Below are 21,127 nucleotides of genomic sequence, written 5' to 3'. Positions count from 1 at the left end.
CCACATTAAGTATACATGGCATACAGGCTACCGTAGAGTTCCACATTCAGTATACATGGCATACAGGCTACCGTAGAGTTCCACATTAAGTATACATGGCATACAGGCTACCGTAGAGTTCCACATTAAGTATACATGGCATACAGACTACCGTAGAGTTCCACATTAAGTATACATGACATACAGGCTCCCGTAGAGTTCCACATTATACATACATGGCATACAGGCTACCGTAGAATTCCACATTAAGTATACATGGCATACAGGCTACCGTAGAGTTCCACATTAAGTATACATGGCATACAGACTACCGTAGAGTTCCACATTAAGTATACATGACATACAGGCTCCCGTAGAGTTCCACATTAAGTATACATGGCATACAGGCTACCGTAGAGTTCCACATTAAGTATACATGACATACAGGCTACCGTAGAGCTCCACATTAAGTATACATGACATACAGGCTACCGTAGAGTTCCACATTAAGTATACATGGCATACAGGCTACCGTAGAGATCCACATTAAGTATACATGGCATACAGGCTACCGTAGAGATCCACATTATACATACATGACATACAGACTTCCGTAGAGTTCCACATTAAGTGTACATGGCATACAGGCTACCGTAGAGCTCCACATTAAGTATACATGACATACAGGCTACCGTAGAGATCCACATTATACATACATGGCAAACAGACTACTGTAGAATTCCACATTAAGTATACATGACATACAGGCTACCGTAGAGTTCCACATTAAGTATACATGGCATACAGACTACCGTAGAGATCCACATTAAGTATACATGGCATACAGGCTACCGTAGAGCTCCACATTAAGTATACATGACATACAGGCTACCGTAGAGTTCCACATTAAGTATACATGACATACAGGCTACCGTAGAGATCCACATTATACATACATGGCATACAGACTACTGTAGAATTCCACATTAAGTATACATGACATACAGGCTACCGTAGAGTTCCACATTAAGTATACATGGCATACAGACTACCGTAGAGTTCCACATTAAGTATACATGACATACAGGCTCCCGTAGAGTTCCACATTAAGTATACATGGCATACAGGCTACCGTAGAATTCCACATTAAGTATACATGGCATACAGGCTACCGTAGAGTTCCACATTAAGTATACATGGCAAACAGACTACCGTAGAGTTCCACATTAAGTATACATGGCATACAGGCTCCCGTAGAGTTCCACATTAAGTATACATGGCATACAGGCTACCGTAGAGTTCCACATTAAGTATACATGACATACAGGCTACCGTAGAGATCCACATTATACATACATGACATACAGACTTCCGTAGAGTTCCACATTAAGTGTACATGGCATACAGGCTACCGTAGAGCTCCACATTAAGTATACATGACATACAGGCTACCGTAGAGATCCACATTATACATACATGGCATACAGACTACTGTAGAATTCCACATTAAGTATACATGACATACAGGCTACCGTAGAGTTCCACATTAAGTATACATGGCATACAGACTACCGTAGAGTTCCACATTAAGTATACATGGCATACAGGCTACCGTAGAGTTCCACATTAAGTATACATGACATACAGGCTACCGTAGAGATCCACATTATACATACATGGCATACAGACTACTGTAGAATTCCACATTAAGTATACATGACATACAGGCTACCGTACAGTTCCACATTATACATACATGGCATACAGACTACTGTAGAATTCCACATTAAGTATACATGACATACAGGCTACCGTAGAGTTCCACATTAAGTATACATGGCATACAGACTACCGTAGAGTTCCACATTAAGTATACATGGCATACAGACTACCGTAGAGTTCCACATTAAGTATACATGGCATACAGGCTCCCGTAGAGTTCCACATTAAGTATACATGGCATACAGGCTACCGTAGAGTTCCACATTAAGTATACATGACATACAGGCTACCGTAGAGATCCACATTATACATACATGACATACAGACTTCCGTAGAGTTCCACATTAAGTGTACATGGCATACAGGCTACCGTAGAGCTCCACATTAAGTATACATGACATACAGGCTACCGTAGAGATCCACATTATACATACATGGCATACAGACTACTGTAGAATTCCACATTAAGTATACATGACATACAGGCTACCGTAGAGTTCCACATTAAGTATACATGGCATACAGACTACCGTAGAGTTCCACATTAAGTATACATGGCATACAGGCTACCGTAGAGTTCCACATTAAGTATACATGACATACAGGCTACCGTAGAGTTCCACATTAAGTATACATGGCATACAGGCTCCAGTAGAGCTCCACATTAAGTATACATGGCATACAGACTACCGTAGAGCTCGACATTAAGTATACATGACATACAGGCTCCCGTAGAGTTCCACATTATACATACATGGCATACAGGCTACCGTAGAGTTCCACATTAAGTATACATGACATACAGGCTACCGTAGAGTTCCACATTAAGTATACATGATATACAGGCTACCGTAGAGTTCCACATTAAGTATGCATGACAAACAGACTACCGTAGAGATCCACATTAAGTATACATGGCATACAGGCTACCGTGAAGTTCCACATTAACTATACATGGCATACAGGCGACCGTAGAGTTCCACATTAAGTATACATGGCATACAGACTACCGTAGAGATCCACATTATGTCTACATGACATACAGGCTACCGTAGAGTTCCACATTAAGTATACATGGCATACAGGCTACCGTAGAGTTCCACATTAAGTATACATGGCATACAGGCTACCGTAGAGTTCCACATTCAGTATACATGGCATACAGGCTACCGTAGAGTTCCACATTAAGTATACATGGCATACAGGCTACCGTAGAGTTCCACATTAAGTATACATGGCATACAGACTACCGTAGAGTTCCACATTAAGTATACATGACATACAGGCTCCCGTAGAGTTCCACATTATACATACATGGCATACAGGCTACCGTAGAATTCCACATTAAGTATACATGGCATACAGGCTACCGTAGAGTTCCACATTAAGTATACATGGCATACAGACTACCGTAGAGTTCCACATTAAGTATACATGACATACAGGCTCCCGTAGAGTTCCACATTAAGTATACATGGCATACAGGCTACCGTAGAGTTCCACATTAAGTATACATGACATACAGGCTACCGTAGAGCTCCACATTAAGTATACATGACATACAGGCTACCGTAGAGCTCCACATTAAGTATACATGGCATACAGGCTACCGTAGAGATCCACATTAAGTATACATGGCATACAGGCTACCGTAGAGATCCACATTATACATACATGACATACAGACTTCCGTAGAGTTCCACATTGAGTGTACATGGCATACAGGCTACCGTAGAGCTCCACATTAAGTATACATGACATACAGGCTACCGTAGAGATCCACATTATACATACATGGCAAACAGACTACTGTAGAATTCCACATTAAGTATACATGACATACAGGCTACCGTAGAGTTCCACATTAAGTATACATGGCATACAGACTACCGTAGAGATCCACATTAAGTATACATGGCATACAGGCTACCGTAGAGCTCCACATTAAGTATACATGACATACAGGCTACCGTAGAGTTCCACATTAAGTATACATGACATACAGGCTACCGTAGAGATCCACATTATACATACATGGCATACAGACTACTGTAGAATTCCACATTAAGTATACATGACATACAGGCTACCGTAGAGTTCCACATTAAGTATACATGGCATACAGACTACCGTAGAGTTCCACATTAAGTATACATGACATACAGGCTCCCGTAGAGTTCCACATTAAGTATACATGGCATACAGGCTACCGTAGAATTCCACATTAAGTATACATGGCATACAGGCTACCGTAGAGTTCCACATTAAGTATACATGGCATACAGACTACCGTAGAGTTCCACATTAAGTATACATGGCATACAGGCTCCCGTAGAGTTCCACATTAAGTATACATGGCATACAGGCTACCGTAGAGTTCCACATTAAGTATACATGACATACAGGCTACCGTAGAGATCCACATTATACATACATGACATACAGACTTCCGTAGAGTTCCACATTAAGTGTACATGGCATACAGGCTACCGTAGAGCTCCACATTAAGTATACATGACATACAGGCTACCGTAGAGATCCACATTATACATACATGGCATACAGACTACTGTAGAATTCCACATTAAGTATACATGACATACAGGCTACCGTAGAGTTCCACATTAAGTATACATGGCATACAGACTACCGTAGAGTTCCACATTAAGTATACATGGCATACAGGCTACCGTAGAGCTCCACATTAAGTATACATGACATACAGGCTACCATAGAGTTCCACATTAAGTATACATGACATACAGGCTACCGTAGAGATCCACATTATACATACATGGCATACAGACTACTGTAGAATTCCACATTAAGTATACATGACATACAGGCTACCGTACAGTTCCACATTATACATACATGGCATACAGACTACTGTAGAATTCCACATTAAGTATACATGACATACAGGCTACCGTAGAGTTCAACATTAAGTATACATGGCATACAGACTACCGTAGAGTTCCACATTAAGTATACATGGCATACAGGCTACCGTAGAGTTCCACATTAAGTATACATGACATACAGGCTCCCGTAGAGTTCCACATTAAGTATACATGGCATACAGGCTACCGTAGAGTTCCACATTAAGTATACATGACATACAGGCTACCGTAGAGCTCCACATTAAGTATACATGACATACAGGCTACCGTAGAGCTCCACATTAAGTATACATGGCATACAGGCTACCGTAGAGATTCACATTAAGTATACATGGCATACAGGCTACCGTAGAGATCCACATTATACATACATGACATACAGACTTCCGTAGAGTTCCACATTAAGTGTACATGGCATACAGGCTACCGTAGAGTTCCACATTAAGTATACATGACATACAGGCTACCGTAGAGATCCACATTATACATACATGGCATACAGACTACTGTAGAATTCCACATTAAGTATACATGACATACAGGCAACCGTAGAGTTTCACATTAAGTATACATGGCATACAGACTACCGTAGAGCTCCACATTAAGTATACATGGCATACAGGCTACCGTAGAGTTCCACATTAAGTATACATGGCATACAAGCTACCGTAGAGTTCCACATTAAGTATACATGGCATACAGGCTACCATAGAGTTCCACATTAAGTATACATGACATACAGGCTACCGTAGAGTTCCACATTAAGTATACATGGCATACAGGCTACCGTAGAGTTCCACATTAAGTATACATGACATACAGGCTACCGTAGAGTTCCACATTAAGTATACATGACATACAGGCTACCGTAGAGTTCCACATTAAGTATACATGACATACAGGCTACCGTAGAGCTCCACATTAAGTATACATGACATACAGCCTACCGTAAAGTTCCACATTAAGTATACATGGCATACAGACTACTGTAGAGTTACACATTAAGTATACATGACATACAGTCTACCGTAGAGTTCCACATTAAGTATACATGGCATACAGACTACTGTAGAGTTCAACATTAAGTATACATGGCATACAGACTACCGTAGAGCTCCACATTAAGTATACATGACATACAGGCTACCGTAGAGATCCACATTATACATACATGGCATACAGACTACTGTAGAATTCCACATTAAGTATACATGACATACAGGCTACCGTAGAGTTCCACATTAAGTACACATGGCATACAGACTACCGTAGAGTTCCACATTAAGTATACATGACATACAGGCTACCGTAGAGTTCCACATTAAGTATACATGGCATACAGGCTACCGTAGAATTCCACATTAAGTATACATGGCATACAGGCTACCGTAGAGATCCACATTAAGTATACATGGCATACAGACTACCGTAGAGTTCCACATTAAGTATACATGGCATACAGGCTCCCGTAGAGTTCCACATTAAGTATACATGGCATACAGGCTACCGTAGAGTTCCACATTAAGTATACATGACATACAGGCTACCGTAGAGATCCACATTATACATACATGACATACAGACTTCCGTAGAGTTCCACATTAAGTGTACATGGCATACAGGCTACCGTAGAGCTCCACATTAAGTATACATGACATACAGGCTACCGTAGAGATCCACATTATACATACATGGCATACAGACTACTGTAGAATTCCACATTAAGTATACATGACATACAGGCTACCGTAGAGTTCCACATTAAGTATACATGGCATACAGACTACCGTAGAGTTCCACATTAAGTATACATGGCATACAGGCTACCGTAGAGTTCCACATTAAGTATACATGACATACAGGCTACCGTAGAGATCCACATTATACATACATGGCATACAGACTACTGTAGAATTCCACATTAAGTATACATGACATACAGGCTACCGTACAGTTCCACATTATACATACATGGCATACAGACTACTGTAGAATTCCACATTAAGTATACATGACATACAGGCTACCGTAGAGTTCCACATTAAGTATACATGGCATACAGACTACCGTAGAGTTCCACATTAAGTATACATGGCATACAGACTACCGTAGAGTTCCACATTAAGTATACATGGCATACAGGCTCCCGTAGAGTTCCACATTAAGTATACATGGCATACAGGCTACCGTAGAGTTCCACATTAAGTATACATGACATACAGGCTACCGTAGAGATCCACATTATACATACATGACATACAGACTTCCGTAGAGTTCCACATTAAGTGTACATGGCATACAGGCTACCGTAGAGCTCCACATTAAGTATACATGACATACAGGCTACCGTAGAGATCCACATTATACATACATGGCATACAGACTACTGTAGAATTCCACATTAAGTATACATGACATACAGGCTACCGTAGAGTTCCACATTAAGTATACATGGCATACAGACTACCGTAGAGTTCCACATTAAGTATACATGGCATACAGGCTACCGTAGAGTTCCACATTAAGTATACATGACATACAGGCTACCGTAGAGTTCCACATTAAGTATACATGGCATACAGGCTCCAGTAGAGCTCCACATTAAGTATACATGGCATACAGACTACCGTAGAGCTCGACATTAAGTATACATGACATACAGGCTCCCGTAGAGTTCCACATTATACATACATGGCATACAGGCTACCGTAGAGTTCCACATTAAGTATACATGACATACAGGCTACCGTAGAGTTCCACATTAAGTATACATGATATACAGGCTACCGTAGAGTTCCACATTAAGTATGCATGACAAACAGACTACCGTAGAGATCCACATTAAGTATACATGGCATACAGGCTACCGTGAAGTTCCACATTAACTATACATGGCATACAGGCGACCGTAGAGTTCCACATTAAGTATACATGGCATACAGACTACCGTAGAGATCCACATTATGTCTACATGACATACAGGCTACCGTAGAGTTCCACATTAAGTATACATGGCATACAGGCTACCGTAGAGTTCCACATTAAGTATACATGGCATACAGGCTACCGTAGAGTTCCACATTCAGTATACATGGCATACAGGCTACCGTAGAGTTCCACATTAAGTATACATGGCATACAGGCTACCGTAGAGTTCCACATTAAGTATACATGGCATACAGACTACCGTAGAGTTCCACATTAAGTATACATGACATACAGGCTCCCGTAGAGTTCCACATTATACATACATGGCATACAGGCTACCGTAGAATTCCACATTAAGTATACATGGCATACAGGCTACCGTAGAGTTCCACATTAAGTATACATGGCATACAGACTACCGTAGAGTTCCACATTAAGTATACATGACATACAGGCTCCCGTAGAGTTCCACATTAAGTATACATGGCATACAGGCTACCGTAGAGTTCCACATTAAGTATACATGACATACAGGCTACCGTAGAGCTCCACATTAAGTATACATGACATACAGGCTACCGTAGAGCTCCACATTAAGTATACATGGCATACAGGCTACCGTAGAGATCCACATTAAGTATACATGGCATACAGGCTACCGTAGAGATCCACATTATACATACATGACATACAGACTTCCGTAGAGTTCCACATTAAGTGTACATGGCATACAGGCTACCGTAGAGCTCCACATTAAGTATACATGACATACAGGCTACCGTAGAGATCCACATTATACATACATGGCAAACAGACTACTGTAGAATTCCACATTAAGTATACATGACATACAGGCTACCGTAGAGTTCCACATTAAGTATACATGGCATACAGACTACCGTAGAGATCCACATTAAGTATACATGGCATACAGGCTACCGTAGAGCTCCACATTAAGTATACATGACATACAGGCTACCGTAGAGTTCCACATTAAGTATACATGACATACAGGCTACCGTAGAGATCCACATTATACATACATGGCATACAGACTACTGTAGAATTCCACATTAAGTATACATGACATACAGGCTACCGTAGAGTTCCACATTAAGTATACATGGCATACAGACTACCGTAGAGTTCCACATTAAGTATACATGACATACAGGCTCCCGTAGAGTTCCACATTAAGTATACATGGCATACAGGCTACCGTAGAATTCCACATTAAGTATACATGGCATACAGGCTACCGTAGAGTTCCACATTAAGTATACATGGCATACAGACTACCGTAGAGTTCCACATTAAGTATACATGGCATACAGGCTCCCGTAGAGTTCCACATTAAGTATACATGGCATACAGGCTACCGTAGAGTTCCACATTAAGTATACATGACATACAGGCTACCGTAGAGATCCACATTATACATACATGACATACAGACTTCCGTAGAGTTCCACATTAAGTGTACATGGCATACAGGCTACCGTAGAGCTCCACATTAAGTATACATGACATACAGACTACCGTAGAGATCCACATTATACATACATGGCATACAGACTACTGTAGAATTCCACATTAAGTATACATGACATACAGGCTACCGTAGAGTTCCACATTAAGTATACATGGCATACAGACTACCGTAGAGTTCCACATTAAGTATACATGGCATACAGGCTACCGTAGAGCTCCACATTAAGTATACATGACATACAGGCTACCATAGAGTTCCACATTAAGTATACATGACATACAGGCTACCGTAGAGATCCACATTATACATACATGGCATACAGACTACTGTAGAATTCCACATTAAGTATACATGACATACAGGCTACCATACAGTTCCACATTATACATACATGGCATACAGACTACTGTAGAATTCCACATTAAGTATACATGACATACAGGCTACCGTAGAGTTCAACATTAAGTATACATGGCATACAGACTACCGTAGAGTTCCACATTAAGTATACATGGCATACAGGCTACCGTAGAGTTCCACATTAAGTATACATGACATACAGGCTCCCGTAGAGTTCCACATTAAGTATACATGGCATACAGGCTACCGTAGAGTTCCACATTAAGTATACATGACATACAGGCTACCGTAGAGCTCCACATTAAGTATACATGACATACATGCTACCGTAGAGCTCCACATTAAGTATACATGGCATACAGGCTACCGTAGAGATTCACATTAAGTATACATGGCATACAGGCTACCGTAGAGATCCACATTATACATACATGACATACAGACTTCCGTAGAGTTCCACATTAAGTGTACATGGCATACAGGCTACCGTAGAGTTCCACATTAAGTATACATGACATACAGGCTACCGTAGAGATCCACATTATACATACATGGCATACAGACTACTGTAGAATTCCACATTAAGTATACATGACATACAGGCAACCGTAGAGTTTCACATTAAGTATACATGGCATACAGACTACCGTAGAGCTCCACATTAAGTATACATGGCATACAGGCTACCGTAGAGTTCCACATTAAGTATACATGGCATACAAGCTACCGTAGAGTTCCACATTAAGTATACATGGCATACAGGCTACCATAGAGTTCCACATTAAGTATACATGACATACAGGCTACCGTAGAGTTCCACATTAAGTATACATGGCATACAGGCTACCGTAGAGTTCCACATTAAGTATACATGACATACAGGCTACCGTAGAGTTCCACATTAAGTATACATGACATACAGGCTACCGTAGAGTTCCACATTAAGTATACATGACATACAGGCTACCGTAGAGCTCCACATTAAGTATACATGACATACAGCCTACCGTAAAGTTCCACATTAAGTATACATGGCATACAGACTACTGTAGAGTTACACATTAAGTATACATGACATACAGTCTACCGTAGAGTTCCACATTAAGTATACATGGCATACAGACTACTGTAGAGTTCAACATTAAGTATACATGGCATACAGACTACCGTAGAGCTCCACATTAAGTATACATGACATACAGGCTACCGTAGAGATCCACATTATACATACATGGCATACAGACTACTGTAGAATTCCACATTAAGTATACATGACATACAGGCTACCGTAGAGTTCCACATTAAGTACACATGGCATACAGACTACCGTAGAGTTCCACATTAAGTATACATGACATACAGGCTACCGTAGAGTTCCACATTAAGTATACATGGCATACAGACTACTGTAGAGTTCCACATTAAGTATACATGACATACAGTCTACCGTAGAGTTCCACATTAAGTATACATGGCATACAGGCTACCGTAGAGCTCCACATTAAGTATACATGACATACAGACTACCGTAGAGTTCCACATTAAGTATACATGACATACAGACTACCGTAGAGATCCACATTAAGTATACATGACATACAGGCTACCGTAGAGATCCACATTATACATACATGGCATACAGACTACTGTAGAACTCCACATTAAGTATACATGACATACAGGCTACCGTAGAGTTCCACATTAAGTATACATGGCATACAGACTACCGTAGAGTTCCACATTAAGTATACATGACATACAGGCTCCCGTAGAGATCCACATTAAGTATACATGACATACAGGCTACCGTAGAGATCCACATTATACATACATGACATACAGGCTACCGTAGAGATCCACATTATACATACATGACATACAGACTACCGTAGAGTTCCACATTAAGTATACATGACATACAGGCTACCGTAGAGATCCACATTATACATACATGACATACAGGCTACCGTAGAGATCCACATTATACATACATGGCATACAGGCTCCCGTAGAGTTCCACATTAAGTATACATGGCATACAGTCTACCGTAGAGTTCCACATTAAGTATACATGACATACAGGCTACCGTAGAGATCCAAATTATACATACATGGCATACAGGCTACCGTTGTGTTCCACATTATACATACAAGACATACAGACTACCGTAGAGAGACACATTAAGTATACATGACATACAGGCTACCGTAGAGTTCCACATTAAGTATACATGGCATACAGACTACCGTAGAGCTCCACATTAAGTATACATGGCATAGAGGCTACCGTAGAGTTCCACATTAAGTATACATGACATACAGACTCCCGTTGAGTTCCACATTATGCATACATGATATACAGACTACCGTAGAGAGCCACATTAAGTATACATGACATACAGGCTACCGTAGAGTTCCACATTAAGTATACATGACATACAGACTACCGTAGAGCTCCACATTAAGAATACATTGCATACAGGCTACTGTAGAGTTCCACATTGAGTATACATGACATACAGACTCCCGTTGAGTTCCACATTATACATACATGATATACAGACTACCGTAGAGAGCCACATTAAGTATACATGACATACAGGCTACCGTAGAGCTCCACATTAAGTATACATGACATACAGACTACCGTAGAGATCCACATTAAGTATACATGGCATAGAGGCTACCGTAGAGTTCCACATTAAGTATACATGACATACAGACTACCGTTGAGTTCCACATTAAGTATACATGACATACAGGCTACCGTAGAGTTCCACATTAAGTATACATGGCATACAGACTACCGTAGAGTTCCACATTAAGTATACATGGCATACAGACTACTGTGCAGCTCCACATAAAGTATACATGCCATACAGACTACCGTAGAGTTCCACATTAAGTATACATGACATACAGACTACTGTAGAGTTCCACATTAAGAATACATGACATACAGGCTACCGTAGAGTTCCACATTAAGTATACATGACATACAGACTACCGTTGAGCTCCACATTAAGTATACATGACATACAGACTACTGTAGAGTTCCACATTAAGTATACATGACATACAGACTACCGTAGAGTTCCACATTAAGTATACATGACATACAGTCTACCGTAGAGTTCCACATTAAGTATACATTGCATACAGACTCCCGTAGTGTTCCACATTAAGTATACATGACATACAGACTACCGTAGAGATCCACATTAAGTATACATGGCATACAGGCTACCGTAGAGTTCCACATTAAGTATACATGGCATACAGGCTACCGTAGAGTTCCACATTAAGTACACATGGCATACAGTCTACCGTAGAGTTCCACATTAAGTATACATGACATACAGTCTACCGTAGAGTTCCACATTAAGTATACATTGCATACAGACTACCGTAGAGTTCCACATTAAGTATACATGACATACAGACTACCGTAGAGATCCACATTAAGTATACATGGCATACAGGCTACCGTAAAGCTCCACATATACATGGCATACAGACTACCATAGACTTCCACATTATACATACATGGCATACAGACTACCGTAGAGTTCCACATTAAGTATACATGGCATACAGTCTACTGTGCAGCTCCACATAAAGTATACATGACATACAGACTACCGTAGAGTTCCACATTAAGTATACATGACATACAGACTACTGTAGAGTTCCACATTAAGAATACATGACATACAGGCTACCGTAGAGTTCCACATTAAGTATACATGGCATACAGACTACCGTAGAGTTCCACATTAAGTATACATGGCATACAGACTATGTGATTTCATTTCTTGTTTGATTTCATTCATTGTTTGTGTAAGAACTAGCGATGCGGCGTCTGCAACGCGTGGATTATTTATTGCTAAACGCGCACTCAGCAATATTCCAGCTATATCTAAATAATCGAGTCTGGACCAGACAATCCAGTTATTGCAACGCGCGGAGCGTCTACGAGCTGTTGGCATGCTGGAAACCGGCAGAAGTCAGGCAGATCTGGCAGTGGCTAATACGTTCAATGTTTCACAATCTGTGATTAGCAGACTATGGAACAGGTTTCAACAAACCAAACATGTTTGCGGTCGATCCCGTGCAGGGCGTCCTAGGTCAACAAGAAGAGTACAAGATCGACTGATCCAAAACCATATGCAGGCTCTACCAAACTGAGCTCAAGCGGGGATTCAAATAGTATAAACTTTCATCAGGCTGCTGGAGTACGCGTTACGGGGTCAGACGATTTAGAAATAGTCTACTTTCAACTCATCTCCATGCCAATCTCCATCTACCTCACGCTCTTTCTTCAAACTGATTTTACACAATCCGTTCATATTTCAATATTCAGCTACACTAGATATGTCAAGTATGCTCTTAATGCAAATATTTCTACTGCTACACTTAGTGTCAAGTGAGCGAGATATCTGTTACGCCGTTAGCGATATACAAGTAATATCACTGCGAAGAACACCAGAGAGGGCTTCACACACGGTACCCACGTAGGGAATCGGGTGAGTGAGTGAGTGAGAGTTGTTTTGCGCCGTTTCAGCAATATATCATCAATATCAAGGCGGGTACACCAGAACAGGGCTTCACACATGGTACCCAAGTAGGGAATCGAACCCGCACATGTCCCCACTGTACCACCTCACCGCAGTGCTACGTCAGGGTGGAGAAAGCACCTATTTACACTATTCCATTGATGTGTCGCGGCGTGTCAGTATACTACGGAAGGAGTCCGACATTATAAACGCCGTTAGTCGGTACAATACTCACAATCATAATAGCGACAAGCGGATCTGGTCTGGATCGAGGCTACGGCTAGTCGATTGTTTTCATCTCTCGTGCAAATGTTTAAAATGTGAAGATTAAGAACTGTAAATGATACTTACTACATCTCAGTGACCACAAGAGACTCTTCTCCAAATGAAATGCGCCATTATAACCGCAGTAAAACACAAAGATCACAGACACTCGGACCAACAACAATGGATCAATCACAGGGGAGAGTGAGTAATGGACACCAACCATTATCGTCAACACCGGTCATGACGAACAGTCTACTACTTCGCCTGTAGAACTACTTACTTAGCCTGACATAGTTGGAGATAGAGTGCAGATGGTATATCGCCAATAGCTCAACAATTCCAACCCCAGAACGTCACGTTTAATGGTACACCTCACGGACAAATGCCTTTGTTAACCTCGACAGTAAACAATGTGTCGCCATATCGTGGCCTTATGAAGCCAGATCAGGTTGAACTGCTACAAAGACTCTCTAATATAGAGGGACACAAGATGCTTACATAACTGATGTATAAATCCCCCTGATAACTCCAAATACTCCTCTCAAGAACAAATGCAAGTCTTTGAACCTGAAGCAATTCATTTCACGGCACTATCTGATAGCATATGTATATTGAGTGACTTTAATGCTCGGACAAGGGCACTGCCAGACTACGTAATGTTTGAGAACCCTGACCTTCTCGACATGAACGACCTGGAACTCTACATGAACGAGGCACTTGTACTGCAGCAGAACGGCATATCTCCTACCCGAGCTAATGCAGACAAAACACTGAATAATTATTGCTAGAGACCAAACATCGTTATTGTAAACGGTAGATTTGGATCAGATTCAAAGACAGGCAAATGTACCTCAAACCGCCGTGGAGCGGTGGATCATTATTTGCAGTGGGAAACTACTGAAGCTCGCAGCTGACTTTAGCATCCATGACTTTCCCCCCTTGATGCATGACATTGTATCCAATTGACGTAGATCGATGCTCATGATATCAATCACTAGATTGTCTTTCCAGACTCGATAAATTACGGACCGCTGTCATACAGCTGGGATATTGCTGAGTCCGGCGTTAAACAACACACAAACAAGAAACAAACAAACAACATTCAAAATGTTCATGTTCTTGGTTGCTGGTCGAAAGTCAGGTCGTTTGGCAGTTATATTGAAGAGCAGATTGTCTCTCGTAAAAACGGCATAACACGCCATATATTTCCGAAGTTGTTGGCCCAAACTTGACAGGAGGTACCGGTATATGTTGCGATGGACTCAACATCTTGATTGTAAACGGTAGATTCGGATCAGATTCAAAGACAGGAAAATGTACCTCAAAATGCCGTGGACCGGTGGCTTATTATTTGCAGTGGGAAACTACTAAAGTTCGCATCCATGACTCCCCCCCAATTATTTCCTGTCGTACATTGCCCCCTGTCCACGTCGTTCCCCTTTAGGCCGCTACCCCTACCTGAACCCGTCACCCCTCCAGATACACCTAGACGATGGCAGCCCGAATGGGAGGGGATATACTTTGAGAATCTCGATGCATGATATAGCAGCTATCAGAGAGGAAACAGACAATCTTAATTATAAGGCATGTACTCTTTCTGACATTAGTCATGTAGCAGATACTTGTCTAAAATACTGTACGATTCTGTTGTTAAAACATTCGGCACGAGTAGACACTTCCACAACTGTGTTAGGCCAGGACCCGTATAGTTTAGTAATAACTGTAAGTCGGCTGGACGAAAGTATCACTGGGAGAGTGTATAACCAGCAGAAAAACGGGATCGATAGAGCGCGGATGCTATAGAAAAACGGTGAAAGTTTTCAAAAGCATGTAAGTCAAAAGAAAATTTATGTGAGCGTCTAACAGAAAATCAAAACAACCAAAGGAATTTTTTTTTGGAAAAATTATAAATTCTCTGTCCAGGAAACAAAGATGAACACATTACTCTCGACAAGTTATTTGCCTACTACAAGGGTGTCAACGACGGTCCCGAAGAGGATGTGAACGTCGACGGCGACACCACTGAAGCAGCTACGTACAAATGAAGCTATCGATGCTTAGAAGAAGAAATCGTGAAGGCGATCCATGGACACAATACAAAGCAGGGCCTGTGGTATCGACAATGTGTTCAACGAGTACATAAAATCGCCAAAAACGTTACTTTTACCTGTGTATAAAAAATAAATATTTTACCTTGTTCTTTACTCGGGCATTCACCCTGAGGGGTGGCTTGAAGGGATTGTCAAGCCTATTTATAGCAACATAGGTGAACGATATAACCCTGCAGATTACCGCCCAGTAACACTGTTAAGCTGCATTAGTAAACTGTTCACATCTATAATCAAACGTCAGTCTTTAGAATCGACAGGTATCCTGTGAGACAACCAGGTTGGTTGAAGGGACGTTCGTCTATAGATCTTGTATGTACGCTTCATAGGCTTTCTGAACTACTACAAACAAGGAAACGTAACTCTGTTGCGCTTTCAAAGATTTCAGTAAGGCTTTCGATAATATTTGGAAAACTGGTCACAGGAGAAAAATATTGAGCTATAATTTAAAATGTAACCTATTTGATTTAATCAAATGTATATACAGCGGTATAAAATCTTGTTTAGAACTTAATGATAAACATTCTGATTTCTTTTATGGTAATAATGGTGTTAGACAAGGCGCAAATTTATCGCCAGTTATTTTTGCATTATACATAAATGACTTAGAAACCTGACTGACATCCAATAAGGTGGAAGGTGTAACACTTAGACCAGATGATGATGAACTGGATATGTATCCGTCTGCTTGTAGTGTTATATGCGGACGAGGCGTGCTTCAAGCTGATAGCCCTCATAAATTACAGAAACCACTTGATTCTTTTCATAATTATTGTAAAGTAAACAAACTGGCAGTTTACCTGGATTTACCAAAGATGTTTATACTTGGCAGTAGAAAACATGCAGGTTAATACACCTTTTAAGTTGAGACTTTCTGAGCTTTGTTTGCTGGCGACTAGGCGCTTCACTCTGGAAGTGTGTGTTCGAATCCCAGACGGGACTCGACCCAAAAAGTATTGTAATCTGTATTTTACTAAGAAAGCGTTATCCCAAATATAACATTTGTTACAAGCCAATAAAGCTATGCATTTGTTATGCCAACGTGTCTGGTATATTTATATGTCCATTGAATGTAAACTTTATTTATTTCACCATACGTTATGTCCTTTTTGTTATGCGGATAAGAAATATGGGGTTTCGAAAATGTTAGTTCCATCGAAAAGGTACATACCGACTTTCTAAGATACTTTATATCAGTCGTAGTACTCCCTTATACATGCTGGACGGAGTAACTGGTCGGTCACCCCTAACACACAATATCAAATCCCGTACACTCTGCTACTGGTCCAAAATAGTATTAGGAAACTGTTACTCTACCTACATTATACCAAATAGCACTGAAAACACTTACTGAAATACGACTACCACGTAACTGGCTCCAGTTTATTGAAGTATCTCTGGGTAACATTAGACTATCCATTATCTGGCAACCCCAAAATAGTATTTCACCCACACGGTTTAAACATGCAGTTAATCTACGAATTTCCCACCAGTCGCTCCAATATAGGAGTGAATAAGTAGCATCTTCCTCTAAAGGTGTCACTTACCTTTGTGCGAAATCATGTTGTAATATTTCATGGCTTCAGACTAAACTGGGCACAAAGAATCATAGCATATTGTTAAAATATAAAACCTCATACCATAAATTACCAATCGAAACTGGTCGCTGGGAAAGTATTCCCCACGACCAAAGATATTGTCAAACCGGTCCAAGTCAAATCGGTGACGAATTCCACTTCATTTTTTAATGTTAAAATTTAATGAAAGAATGAGGCACCTGCACAAATATTTTGACCCCAACAATAATCTATATGAAATATCAAACTAATGATTGTTTTGTAACCCACGTTCTGGTCCGAGCATTGACCGATACACTCCATGTCGTAACGGTGACGTTAGCCCGTGTTGTCCTCGCTATACCGTCATTGAATCAGTGACACAACTGAGCCCACTCGCCATATCGTCATTGAATCAGTGACACAACTGAGCCCCCTCGCTATACCGTCATTGAATCAGTGACACAACTGAGCCCACTCGCCATACCGTCATTGAATCAGTGACGCAACTGAGCCTCCTTGCTATACCGTCATTGAATCAGTGACGCAACTGAGCCTCCTCGCTATACCGTCATTGAATCAGTGACACAACTGAGCCTCCTCGCTATACCGTCATTGAATCAGTGACACAACTGAGCCCCCTCGCCATATCGTCATTGAATCAGTGACACAAGTGAGCCCACTCGCTATACCGTCATTGAATCAGTGACGCAACTGAGCCCCCTCGCTATACCGTCATTGAATCAGTGACACAACTGAGCCCACTCGCCATACCGTCATTGAATCAGTGACGCAACTGAGCCTCCTTGCTATACCGTCATTGAATCAGTGACGCAACTGAGCCTCCTCGCTATACCGTCATTGAATCAGTGACACAACTGAGCCTCCTCGCTATACCGTCATTGAATCAGTGACACAACTGAGCCTCCTCGCTATACCGTCATTGAATCAGTGACACAACTGAGCCCCCTCGCTATACCGTCATTGAATCAGTGACACAACTGAGCCCACTCGCCATACCGTCATTGAATCAGTGACGCAACTGAGCCTCCTCGCTATACCGTCATTGAATCAGTGACGCAACTGAGCCTCCTCGCTATACCGTCATTGAATCAGTGACACAACTGAGCCTCCTCGCTATACCGTCATTGAATCAGTGACACAACTGAGCCTCCTCGCTATACCGTCATTGAATCAGTGACACAACTGAGCCCCCTCGCTATACCGTCATTGAATCAGTGACACAAGTGAGCCCACTCGCCATACCGTCATTGAATCAGTGACATAACTGAGCCCCCTCGCCATACTGTCATTGAATCAGTGACACAACTGAGCCCTCTCGCTATACCGTCATTGAATCAGTGACACAACTGAGCCCCCTCGCTATACCGTCATTGAATCAGTGACACAACTGAGCCCACTCGCCATACCGTCATTGAATCAGTGACGCAACTGAGCCTCCTCGCTATACCGTCATTGAATCAGTGACGCAACTGAGCCTCCTCGCTATACCGTCATTGAATCAGTGACACAACTGAGCCTCCTCGCTATACCGTCATTGAATCAGTGACACAACTGAGCCTCCTCGCTATACCGTCATTGAATCAGTGACACAACTGAGCCCCCTCGCTATACCGTCATTGAATCAGTGACACAAGTGAGCCCACTCGCTATACCGTCATTAAATCAGTGACGCAACTGAGCCCACTCGCTATACCGTCATTGAATCAGTGACACAACTGAGCCCACTCGCCATACCGTCATTGAATCAGTGACACAACTGAGCCCCCTCGCTATACCGTCATTGAATCAGTGACACAACTGAGCCCACTCGCCATACCGTCATTGAATCAGTGACATAACTGAGCCCCCTCGCCATACTGTCATTGAATCAGTGACACAACTGAGCCCTCTCGCTATACCGTCATTGAATCAGTGACACAACTGAGCCCACTCGCTATACCGTCATTGAATCAGTGACACAACTGAGCCCCCTCGCTATACCGTCATTGAATCAGTGACACAACTGAGCCCCCTCGCTATACCGTCATTGAATCAGTGACACAACTGAGCCCCCTCGCTATACCGTCATTGAATCAGTGACACAACTGAGCCCCCTCGCTATACCGTCATTGAATCAGTGACACAACTGAGCCCCCTCGCTATACCGTCATTGGGGGCGGTTGGGTAGCCTAGTGGTTAAAGCGTTCGCTCGTCACGCCGAAGACCCGGGTTCGATTCCCGACATGGGTACATTGTGTGAAGCCCATTTCTGGTGTCCCCCGCCGTGATATTGCTGGAATATTGCTAAAAGCGGCGTAAAAACCATACTCACTCACACTATACCGTCATTGAATCAGTGACACAACTGAGCCCACTCGCTATACCGTCATTGAATCAGTGACACAACTGAGCCTCCTCGCTATACCGAGTAGAGTAGAAGTGACCACACTGATCACACCAAGTTAAGGGACCTGGGGCCCACATGCAGACAGTGATGTAAGCTTTTTCTTCATAAGAACAAGGAGGCTCGTTAACACTGCCTGAGGTGCGTCATCACAACAACCCCATGTCGCCCCGACCAGGCTCGTTATACTCCCAGTTGACAGCAACCTTGTGGTGTGATGATTGACAGGCACCACAAACTCAGCGAGACATGACTCAGGCATCAAAACACATGCAATCATCACATCACATTTGATAGTTTTGAGGCCCAATTTTACTCTTTACTTTCTATTTAATGATATAAATAATTCGTTCACTGATATTTCTCAACGAATTGTGTTATCAATGAATATATTCAAAGATAGCAACAGATAACATTATCAATCAATACAGTTTTGTCATTGGTCTAACAAAGGACATATTTATACACAGCGGCTCATAAACAGAGGAGTAATAAAAACACACATCACATAACATCACATAACATCACGTCACATCACGTCACATCACATAACATAACATCACATCACATTTCAATTGTGTCCCCATCATTGCTGCTGCCATTAGGCAGTGTAAGATGGCGGTGCGTGTTTGCACGTGGGGTTTATCACACCGCACCGACTGCTTCAGTCATGGCGCATGGCCCCGGGATACAGAGCGGAGGGAGAGCCAGACAGTCTGCACCGCGAGCTGGCCTGCAAGTGTTTATTCAAGCTTTCTCACATATCTGCCCCTCCCCGCCGATGGGTGTGATGTGAACGCTGAGGTTCCCGCGTTACGGCAGCTGGAGGCCGCTGCATGGACGACAGGG

General features: G+C 41.9%; 1 protein-coding gene across 1 annotated transcript in view; it reads right to left on the bottom strand.

Annotated features, from left to right (window-relative positions):
- LOC124137320 (organic cation transporter protein-like) overlaps positions 1–21,127 on the bottom strand; it is a 33,353-nt gene that overhangs the window by 12,096 nt on the left and 130 nt on the right. The window lies entirely within an intron of this gene.

This window comes from Haliotis rufescens, unplaced genomic scaffold, assembly GCF_023055435.1.
Source record: "Haliotis rufescens isolate VD_foot unplaced genomic scaffold, xgHalRufe1.0.p SCAF_26, whole genome shotgun sequence".
NCBI classification, from domain to species: domain Eukaryota; kingdom Metazoa; phylum Mollusca; class Gastropoda; order Lepetellida; family Haliotidae; genus Haliotis; species Haliotis rufescens.
Note: the sequence above shows the minus strand (reverse complement) of the source record. Positions and strands in the feature narration are given on the sequence as shown.